Source organism: Anticarsia gemmatalis, chromosome 18, assembly GCF_050436995.1.
Source record: "Anticarsia gemmatalis isolate Benzon Research Colony breed Stoneville strain chromosome 18, ilAntGemm2 primary, whole genome shotgun sequence".
In the NCBI taxonomy this organism is placed as follows: Eukaryota; Metazoa; Arthropoda; class Insecta; order Lepidoptera; family Erebidae; genus Anticarsia; species Anticarsia gemmatalis.
The window spans coordinates 10,750,812-10,763,143 of record NC_134762.1 but is presented as its reverse complement, the minus strand read 5'-3'; the positions used below and the strand labels follow the sequence as shown (position 1 = coordinate 10,763,143).

The 12,332-nt window shown below is 33.3% G+C and overlaps 1 protein-coding gene across 2 annotated transcripts in view; it reads left to right on the top strand.

Annotated features, from left to right (window-relative positions):
* Window positions 1-12,332, top strand: part of LOC142980698 (uncharacterized) — a 157,284-nt gene that overhangs the window by 8,671 nt on the left and 136,281 nt on the right. The gene's annotated exons all lie outside the window — the stretch shown is intronic.

Below are 12,332 nucleotides of genomic sequence, written 5' to 3'. Positions count from 1 at the left end.
TTTAAAGATTAATATTTTGTTTTTGGGAAAGCAAAGAACGCAATTAGCTTTAGAACTATCAACATTTTAATACTTATATTAAGTTTTGTTCCGTACTAGTCTCTCAACTATGACTTTGAACGAGTAAAAAGATTTTTTAACCCGTTACTGTCCCACTGCTGTTCAAAAGTCGCTTCCCGAACGAGAAAGGGGTTAGGCATTGAGTCCACTACCCTGCCCAGGCACGGGATGGGAAATTTGCACGTTCTCAAGAAATTTTACATAAGCTAGGTTTCATCATGATGTTTTCTTTCACCGTTAGAGCAAGGAATAACTATTTCTAATACACAATTAACTTCGAAAAGTCATTGGTGTGTTGCCACGGGGTCGAACCTGCGACCACTTGCTTGGGAGGTGTCAATTTATACAACTCGGCTATCACTGTTAATATATTGTATAGTTAGGTGCGACAAAATATTTAAAAAAAACTGCTACGAGTCATATAAAGTCAAGATTCGAGTTACAAAACTCCCTGCAGACGTGATGTCATGTCATCAATTATCGTCCTGTTAGCTACGTCAATTAGATCGTTTGGCTGCTCCGAATCGAATGTATTGTTCGACAATCATTTCGACACTAGACCGAGCATCAGTGGGTTATAAGTAGGTTATATTATGAAGATGATTAGAATGAATAACGATTTTAGAAAATGTAATGTGCCCACTGCCCAATTATTTGTCGACTAGGTTACGTCTAATTTTTAAACAAAAATGTACACAGTAATTAATTGCCAACAAGTTACTTTGAATTTGATTCAATGTTGTCAATATGACAATATCTGTATTACCAAGTGGTCTTCGAAAGGAATTGCCTAAAGTGATCTACTTAATAAACCTTTTCCCACAGAGGAAATCACTGATTTAAAAGTGTGAAAAAAAATTATCCAAAATGTTATCTTTCAACTGGCTGCATACTAACTATTAATCATATTAACACCCATCACACACTCAGATAAAAAAATCCAGACTAATATAGAATACTTAAAACAATTAACTTGCCTCATTTGCATTCCGCACAATATCACCGTCATATTTCTACCACAAGATCACGAACTACAAATATACTGCAGCTGTATTCACTACACATATAATACATATCTTTACTACATAATTACAGTGAACGATAACAGAATGTCCTTACTTGATGAGTCTGTATGCATCATACTTTATCTTTGTTAGAATAAAGGCTTAAGCGACGGTACGTTGGTACAATTTTATGACATTCTTTTTCTGGTGTGTTTTATGTTGTGAATATTCTAGGTGGTCGTTCTGCAATTATTTGTGTAGATTGCGATGTGTTAAGATATGCTTTGTTAATATGAACAGTTGAAAATTAATATACGGCATTTCATCATTTCGGCTTAGTAGACTTTGGCAGAAATCAAGTTCGTATTTGACTAGACTAGATGTCGAGTCGCCAACTTTATGAATCGTCAGAAAACGCTCTTTTTATCCTGACAATTTTTATAAGGAACTACCATATTTGTTTGTTATCCAGGAAGAGTTGTTTTTAACCTAATAGCTTAAAATGTTAAAAAAATGCGGGAGATTCATACATACGTAAAATTACGCCTTGTTCCCATTTGGGTACTGGGTAGGCAGAGGCAAAAAAATGAGAAATATGATGTGATATGAATAAATATAGATATACAATCAAAAAAATTACTAGATACCTATTTATTATCTGCTTGTTAATTGCTTATACAGGTGCCAGTAAACTATAAAGAACTATGACTGTTATAAAGTCAGTGAGAACGATATATCTACTCAGTCTACATAGTGGACAATCAGAGGAAGTTTTAACTCTCATCAACAACATTTCTGCTTATTTTACATCTTGTGTCTGATAATGAAAGATATTGTGTGTGACACAGTCTTATAAACAGTTACATAGTAGTGTGAATACTATAGTCTAACAACTTAGTAGAGATTGACTGCCTCCGTGGCGCAGTGGTTTAGGTCGCCACGCCGATACCACTGCAACGGGAGGTCGTGGGTTCGATTCCCACACGGAGCAATTATTTGTGCGATCCACAAATAATTGTTACGGGTCTGGTTGTGCTTTGTGTCCGTTGTTTGTATGTTTGTAAAAGTCCCCGCGACACAAGAGTAATTCTTAGTGCGGGAGTTGTCTTAAAAAAAAGAAAAAAAAAAAGAAAGATCCTTGTATACAACAAGGGTCTAGGTTGGCGGAGAAATACAACATTCAGAATTAAGAACATCAGCTGTTGCTGTCACTGTTGTCTGTTAGACACAGTTACTTTTTGGAAGTACGCAAAATTAATGATCATTGTAGTCAAGTAGACTACTTAGTATCTACTACCTACAGTACTAAGTAGTCGGACTTTAAGCTAAAATGATCTCCAAAATACTCCAATAATATAATTCCATAAAAAATATTATTTATTCCGCAATAACGCCGTTAGAAATGTTTAGTGAAATATACCTCTATTGCTTTTTGTAAAAATACTCAAAACCTATATACTCTTGTTATTCAATCAATCAATATAATACCAGTATACGAATACAATTAATTCATTTCGAAGTATCTCATAAAATAAAATAAGCCATTCGGCATTAAACTTATCTTGAAAATACATCATTGATGTACTTTATTATATTAAGGGTTATTAACCCCTACGATACCTAGACAGACATAAATCTGAGGCCTAACCCCAAAATTAACATATAAATGCGTACAAACCCTTACTTTTACACAATTTATTCGCCCAATTGTTATTTACAGATGTCATAAACAAGTTTAGATATACAGCTCTCTGGTGAAACGAAAAGGTTCTTGGAATTTTATATACTTTTGAAAAAGTATCGAAGTTGACTACCCCTGGGAGTTTTGAACATTCTAGACGGTTTACTAAGATGTTTTAGGTTACATTTTATAAAAAATATTAATTACTGCATTGGTTCGATATCAATTTTACTCAATTTCTAGTCTTTTATATCACCTTAAAACAAACTAGAATAAGTGCAAGTTTAACAAGTTATCGATAAGTACCGTATAACTTATTCGACAGATAAAGTGCCACGCAATTATTGAAAGAAAGAACTGTCAAGATTTCATTTGATACGCTAACCATTACTTATCCAGGAGTAGTAAAACTAGCCATAAATTATTATCAAACATTATAAAGTAATTGCAGTGGCATTAAGAAAGACTATGCAGCAAATTAGATTCAAGAAGATTTTTACTCGAGTGATAAAAAGCTGTTCTCTTCATTTCCTTTCGTAAATGATCCGAAAATCTCCGCTACGACAAACCTTTGGAATAACAATCGTTTCATTTAAGAACACTGAATAAGTAACACAGTTTTTTAATTAGAACAATTTACCATGTTTTCTTAGCAAAACAGTTAGTTTTTCTGCACATTCATGAATTATTTATACACTTAAGCAAAGCAGGGTAAGAAATTAATTAACTGACACTATAAAATGGACTAGATTATGCGGCGAGTGCTTATTGAAGAGATTTTTTGCTAGTTTCTCCATTTATAATATCATGTGTTTAATAAAACGAAACAATTATGCAGACTAGCTTTTTTCCGAAGTGGTCGTCGGCAATCAGGTCTATACTGAGATTCTCGGGTCAGACAAAGAGCTGTTTCGTTGTTTCATTGTCATCGGTTATAGTTTAAAACACAGCCCAGAGTAGGGTAGCAGAGTAGTCCAAGAAGGTGAAACGTATCTATCTGAATTCTGAGCTCAGACGCACTCAATGCGTTTATGTAAAATTATATGTAAAAAAGTTAAATTTTAGAAGTGCTAATAAAATTATCACAGCGAGCTTCTGCTATATTTACAAGACATTATTAAGGAAAAAACAGTTATTTAACTGGAAGATAATATATGATAGAAGAGGAATAGTTATTCAAAAAAGAGGTTCCTGCGATGAACACATCAAAATCACGTTAAAAAGGCCAGTATATTATACTCGCATTATGTTCAAAATGATAATAGTGCTTTAAACATTACTCAAGAAGTGTCTCATTGTGTTCGTGTGATTAGCACTGAATGTTGAATGTTTTTGACCGAACACTGGTTTGTACAATTAGTTATGAAATGACCCACTTTACATGTTTTAATTAGTGCTAATTACGCTTTTAACTGAAGGTCGAGCGTCTGACTTTTTAAGTTTGAAATGTTTTTAACGTTAAGTTTGTGAGGTAATTTTTTTGTGGTAGTTTTAATGGTTTTCATAGAAGTATAGTGTACCTGTTCACTCGTCGAGGACAGAAAAGGGATTAAAAATATTTTAGATAAATAGGATCATAACATGAATCATCACTTTTCGAGAGTAATTAATTTTTAAAATAAGTATTTTGTTGGTTGACCAAATTCATGTCATTCCCTAACGATGTTCTTCTGGTTGTGGGTTCTGAAAGTGTTTTATTTGCTGTCTTTAAAATATTGATTAGACATAATTTGAATAGCAACTTATTTATTGTTAACCAGAATATTTTATATTCTTTCACAGGCATGATTAACTATTTTTTTTACTTTTATAAACACATTTTAGTTTCTAACACTTCTTCTAACTCGAGTTTTTTCGTTTCTACAGTTTAAAGATTTAAGTTTCTTACCTGACTAATTCAAAGAGCGTCTTTTTCCAAACCGAACATTTCTTTCAGCACACGTTCAATAGAACCTTAATTACAGGCCGCAATACATCTAAAAGCCTTATTTAGTGTTGGTAAACAAACTTTATTACAAAGACCAAGGTTTTTGTTACGGACCTTTCTCCACTGTTTAAGATTAGCGGAAAATACGAGAAAAAATATACTGTTTGAATTCTAAAATGGTTGTTTTTCTTTTCTTTTGTGGAGAGCTTTGTTTGTGTCTTTGGAAATACGGTGTTGGAAAGGTTTTTGGATCGAATATCTATTTGTAGGAGACTAGGTACTCGATAATGGGATAGTAAAAGGGAAGTTTTCTTTTGCTAAAAATACGTTTGATTGTTTTGTGATGACATGAAGATAGGCTAGTGCTGATTCGGTTTCCTCCCCCTAAAATACATTTGTTTTATTTTCAGCTTATTCGAATAGCGTCGTTTATATGACTCATTTATCTCACTTTAGGCTAGTTTAACGTTTAATAGATAAGTATCAGATAACCTATCCTCCTGATAAAATTACAGCAAATATTTGAGAAAAAACTGACAAATTCTTATCTATAATCTATCTAATAGTTATTCGGAAGTGGTGACTGCTCGGCTTAATCTTGTGACACTTGGTTGTGCATGTATAATTCAAACCTTCAGCTAGTTTAATTAGTTACCTTCCTTCCAGGCTATAGTTAATTCTATATCATATCAATAAAAAAAACTATTCACCCAAAAAAAGAAATCTCCTTTTGTAGTTACAACTATCTAAATACAAATAAACTAGCTAAACCGAGCTATTGCTAGGAGTTGTCAAGCAAAACGACACTAAAGTTGTCCTAATAGTGCTATAACTCTTGAGGAACATAAAGCGAGTAGTGTGGGTAGTACCATTGTTTGGTGTTACAAAAACTTAAGTCTATACAATGCACGAAATAATGTAGGTGGTAATTACAAAACTACCTACGATTATTATCAAGAAATATCTACTTAAGTATCTGAGAGATTTTTAAAACTAAATAGGTTTTACACTTTCCTGATAAGTGTCTGTTAACTTAAAATTTTTACATTCTTACAGGAGTGACTGAAACAGAACCTTTTCATTTTGTGACACGTCGACTTTAAATTGAATATTGTATACGTATGGAATAGGCCTTTTGATTAGCGCCTATAGAGTCTACTAAGCCGATTTTGACCAACGTTATAAAAATAGACTATGGCATACTATAAATTAAACATATCACTAACTATATATATATTTATTTCATAACCTAGCAGTGCGGCAGCGATGAGCAAGAAACTATAAAACACTTCAAAAACTTTGTCATTTGGTCATAAACAACGTAGGTCATCTAAAATAGTGTGTCCTCCCAAAAACAACATAATTGTCAATTCGTCTCCGGTCTGTATTGTGATCAAAGACGATTAACTACAATGTGTCACTATTGCAACGTTTATTTTAACTAGCTACCATTTACGGAGACACATCTTGGTTTATTGTACTGGCTGGTAATCGTTTTACTAAACATCTAGTACTATTGTAGTTTTTTTTTTATGATCGCTGACTCGAAAATGCCTGGTCTCAAGTATTAACTTAGCAAATACATTATCGTTATCGTACACAAATTATCCCTAGCCATGGCAAAGCATAAGTCATCAAATTTTTACGCATATCATCATTGTTCCCTGACTGTCGTTTTCTATAATTTTCCTAGATTATATTATTGAACTGTTATTAAAATTATTGCTATTAGCAAAGCATTTACGACTGTCGAAACTGTGGCATCTTGGTTTTACGAATCCATTGCTTTTTTAGCTTGCAGAAATGTGGGTATATTTTATTTAACCTCTGAATATATCTTCGAGAGACATGATATTATGTATGTTATAATTTCGACAGCTCTACATTAATACCTATTTCAAGGTACACATGTGTGCGTCATATAATTGTGTACATACCAGCAATGTGTTTGTCTCGTATTAACGTTTTTACGACGCGAACATTACTGGACGCTAGCGGACCGTTTACTTACGGTCCACTATTTTATTGTTTCTTCTGTAATAATGTCATTGGCTGTTAGTTTTATGAGGGTAGTTTAAGGAACAGATTTGGATTTGGTTACGTAAAACTGCGAAAACAAACAAACGAACGATATGTGAAAACCCGTTTCGGTAAAAAAAAATCAAAGAATCTAAATTAAAGAAATGTTACATATATTAAGTTTAATATAGTAGTCCTTGGAACTAAATCTAAAAGTTTGATCCTGAAAAATTCTGTTGTAGTTTGAGAGCCTACAAATTATGGGGACTCTATATTTTTATGGTCCATAGTTTGTTAAATCACGCCACATCTTAAAAGTGGAAGAAGTCAAACAATACTTACTTCTTGTAAGTATTGTTTTGTAGTATGACGCGTGTATGTATAATCTAACTTCTATTCTATACATACAATTTGAATACCAAATACCAATTTCAGACAAATTTAATTTAAATCAGTTTTCCATTTGTCAGTAACGCCCAGACAGAATTCGTATAATGAAGTATTCACGCAATTTCTAAGTATCGTATAAAGCTTAAATATTCAATATGTGAGTCACAATTTATCCCAAATATACCTAGTTCTCTATTCGTTGTATTCATGTCTGAATGATGGGTGTCGAAAAACAAAATATGTAAGGGAAATATGCTATACTAGTTAACCACGCAACTTTGTTTGCGTCACATAAGAGAGAATGGCTCATAATTTTCCCCGTTTTTGTAACATTTTTCGTTGCTACTCCGGTCTTGATGGCTGTAGCGTAATGTTAAATAGCCTATAGCCTTCCTCGATAAATGGTCTATTGAGCACAAAAATATTTTTTCAGTTCGAACCAGTAGTTCCTGAGATTAGCTTCAAACAAACAAACTCTTCAGCTTTATAATATTAGTACAGATTTAGAACTACAAAGTTATTTGGCTCTATTCTTGTTATAAATAACTTATTATACAGTATTACAACACTGATTCAAGTCTAGACCGTGTGACTATTATGTAGGTTAACGGTTATATAAACTAGAATGATTATATTTTATGTGAAACACAAAGACGAATTCAAGATGAAGAAAGAAATTTCTATCGTGACTACGGTTTAATTGTGTAAAATAGATATAATAATATAAAAAAATACATCGCGGAAATAAATTTAATTTTATACCTTTTGTAAAAGATGCTCAACTGGTGAAAAACAGTGAGGTATTAAAATGAATAAACGGTGTAAATAAATATGTTAAGCTTAGTATAGAAACAATATCCAATATAAGTGAATTGAACTTCAGATGTCTTTAAAGTCTTTAGTCATAATTGTGTTACTTCGATTTCAATAGCTTTTTTAGGTGTGAATAAAAATGATTTATTGGTAGATACTTGTCCTTTACCAGAAATTAATTATCTCAAGACATGATTCATAAAGTCATTTATTAATCTTGTTTAAAGTTAAGTGTTGTTTATAATAACAATAAGTGTTAACGGTTGACAGTTCTCGGATATAATTAATTAACATTCTGTTTTAACTTTGTTAACGAGTGTTACTTCCGCAATCGTTACTAGGAGACGGGTTTTCTATGAGTCTTTACGAGACCCATTTTAAATGGACCCGCGAAATTTGTTTACCTTTAAAATAGGCCCACTGGACTATTTGGCCCATTTAGGTTAATTTCTAATATGTCTCTGTGTATAGACTGTTGTTCGATTTGAATACACTAAACAGTTTACGAAAATAACAAAAAAGTACTACTAGTTCACCCCTTCCTGTCTTTCTGTTTTTCAGAAATTACCAAAAAAATGATGTTCTTTACACAACCTTAAGAGAATGTGTAAATATCGCAATCTTACAAACATACAAGTATTATCTCATTGAGTCCAAAACTAAATTGATCGTTGTGAAAGTGTCGACAGTCGGGTGTGTGCTTCGTTTGGAACGGAACTATTGTGTCTTTAAGTATGGATCAACTGTTATTAATCCCTCAAAAGAACATCAAATTCCTCAGAAGCAAAGGCCACCAATCCACTAATCTATTTACACAGCCCAAGGCCAAACAGATAAAGCGAGAGCCTACAATAGGTACCACAAATCCTTTCAGAAACCGCTGAATCTTCACAATACCTTTCTGGATATCCCTTTGATTCGACATGTTGGGTGGATCCTATTTGATAATCAGATACATGAAATGGAAGATGAAATTGTATAGAATGACTTTTGTGAGTAACTATAAAAATATGGATTATGTAAGTAAAGTTAGGTAGGTTTAAAGAAAACTGATGATAATAATTTTTATAATGTTGCTTGTAACTCCAATAAACAGTGGACTTAAAGTTCAACGATATTTGAAAAAAATATTTGTGAATGACATAAATCGAACTTTTGACTCGTTCTTGCGACGCAGCAGTGTGGTGGTCTCCTTAACTTTTGCACCTAACTAAAAGCTCCAAATAAATGGAGAGCTTTCTGTTAAAAAAACAATGCGTATTGCAATTAAACTACAAATCATTCAAAACAATGACGTACACTATTGGCGCCGGACCTTATACGAGTAGTAAGTAGTTAGTACAACTCCATGACGTCACTTCCTTAGTGATGACGTATGTGAGATTCCTTATGAGTGCTGAACAAAATTAGAATGTATTAACGCACTTATCGGAGTGCATGGTAGCTTCAAACGCTGGGTTATTCTTGCAAATATTTGGGTTTATATCGATTAGTAGAAATTGTTTCTTGCGTTGACTGTTTAAAAAAAAAGTATATACATACATAGGTAAATGCGTGCATAAAACCACGCTTGTTATACTCGAAGGTGTTGGCAGAGATGTATGTAATACACCCACGTTTCGCTACTGACAATGTTAACCCCAAGTAATAGGGGACGAGTCTACTGCCATTACCAAGCACCTTAATGTATAATAGAATACGGGAATTAACGCGAACACGCATTTTACCTTAAAATGCCTAACGTTTCGGCGCAGGTTGCACTCGCCGTGGTCCCAGGCAGACTGACAGTCTCGTTAGGCATTTTAAGGTAAAATGCGTGTTCGCGTTAATTCCCGTATTCTATTATACATTAAACATGCAACGCGAGAGTTTAAAAGTTATGACCAAGCACCTTGCCAAATTCCGAGCTACTATTGAGATTTATATACTAAAACATTAATTAAAAAATACCTATAGAACTTTTTCCGATCCAGTATTCAAACAATAAGGTTTCGTCATGATCAGCAGTCAAATATACTCTATCAAGTACGCCACAAAGACAGTCAAATAAACAAGACTCTTCGCGTGAAAAATCATCTTCTATAACCCATTAACAGGATCATAAACAACACACGCGCATCTCATAAGCACTTAAACACTGAATAATTTTCACTGCTGTAATGAAACTCGATAAATGCGAGTAAATGAAGTAAACCATCTCTTGGCAGACAGACATACCAACACGATATTGTAGCTACTACTACGTGACGAAATCTCGAACCGTTATCGCTTTAAACGTGAGTAAATAGATCACGATCTCTCATTAGTGCTTTGTTCGTCTTGAGATTTTTCAGATTGTGTGCAATAAGAATATAAGATTTCTTGACAGTTGTTAATTTTTGGTACAATTAGTAAAATTAAATCATATGTTTTGTCAGAGATAAAATGTCATCTTTAGAGCGCCTTTAGAGCGCGGTTCTTTGCTCATAGTTCCATAACATTACTTAAAACATTTCTGGTCTTAACGGAACCTATTGTTAAATAACTCTTAGTCCGATAAGTATTCATTATGAATGACAAAGATATCTCTAACACCGGTGTTTGAGGTACATTTAGCGGTAGTTTATCTATTCAATAGCGTTTAAACTCATATAAAAAACGCTATTGAATAGATAAACTACGGTTAAATGTACTCACAAACCGGGGGTAAAACAGCTTAGTCACTTCATTTGGCGAAGTACAATTTTATCTCAGAAAATGTTACGAAATATCTTCGAGTACTCATAGTAGTTCCCTGGTCATTGGTTCGTCCACGGTCGACTAGCTCCAAGTCTCATCATTGCCGGTGATAGCTGCCTCAGATTAATTGTCCGCGATGCAATCTGTTCGAGTTGACGTCAAGGAATTTGTCTCATTTTCTACTTACTAACATACTACGTGATTTATAGTTCTGTTACTATTTATAATAGCTCTTATTTGAGTTTGTAATAGGTGTGATTGTTTTATTAAAAGATTAACTTTATAAGAGCGATAATTAATGATGATTTAGTAGAAAAATGATTTGACAAGTTTTTTATTTCATGTAGTTATTTGTTGTAGTCAGGCCTTGTTTAACACTTGAAGCTGCTAAAAGGTCGAGCATTAGCGTTCTGAACTAACTTATAAAATATCCAATTATAACAAGCTCTTCAAGATTTTATGTTTAGGTCCAGCAGCGACAATAGCAGTCATCCATCAGTCGTCTCAAGATCAGTAGCGAGATTTCTTGAACGATGTTACTAAGAAGCGATCAATTGTACAGTTCATGCAGAAAACGTTGGGGCACTGATCAGTTTTTAACACAACATTTCTTGAAAACTATTCGGTTGTCGGTAGTCGATAGTACCAAATCGCCCCTCAATTTTATCCAACGATGCTTACGTCACTAGCCTGCAACAGGCTATGACTCACTAAAACTTATCCCTGTTCCTATTCCCCATCTTTCCCTCTTCTAATCTATATCTACTTCTCAATATATCGTATTACCCAGGATTGTTCTTAGAACATGCGTCACTGTGTTCTACTGGGAATTGATCCAGGCTGAGTCATACGTTTATGGGACGCCATAGCTAGCAGTTCAAGGGTATACTTGTTGCTAGATGTATTTTTGTTTTGAACGACAGATGATTTATTAGTTTTCGAGTTTATTGCTAGTTGCAGTGGGTGGGTAAGTGATCAATAGAAAAAGACTTAAGTTGAGATGTTTAAAGAATCTAGAAGGATTCTTGAATAAATAAATTTCCTTGCATAAATTGGAAACCTTGAAGAGACGCTTGTTTCTAGTAATGAAAAAAAAAATACACACAATTTTGAATAATAGTTCTGTTGGGTAGTTATAATCTTTATCCTTTTTTCATATAGAAACTCCAAATTATGAATGATAAAAATCAAAATATAAAACAAAAATCTTTTGGAAAATGCTCCTCATAATACTACTAATACGAAATAATATATTGTTCGTTTACCATAACGAGAGAATGCTGTTATGAGCAGTTACAAGTTCACTCTAAGTATCCTAAAACTAAACCTAGTAAAATTAATATACGAAACTCAGCTTATATAAAAACCAGTGATCTATAAAAAGCACGTAAACATTATATATTTGTCCCACAAGATCGCCCGTCACTGTGATGAATGTGTGTGCCTAAGATAAGAAGATCATTAATACTTAGCTCTTATCACTACGGCCTTGACTCCCTCGCGCTAAATTACTAAGTGTCACGTCTTAATATAGATTACATCTTTGGTATTTTTATAATATAATAACAGTTTTGTTCATGTGCCTACTTGTGTGATTTTTTTTTTAGATATATTGTATTTTTTTATAGATAAACTAATTTTTACTAAAGGCATAAGCAGTGTAGCTTGTACCTCTACGCCAATTTGAGCTTAAACGTGTTGAGCTGTGATACGCAGAAAT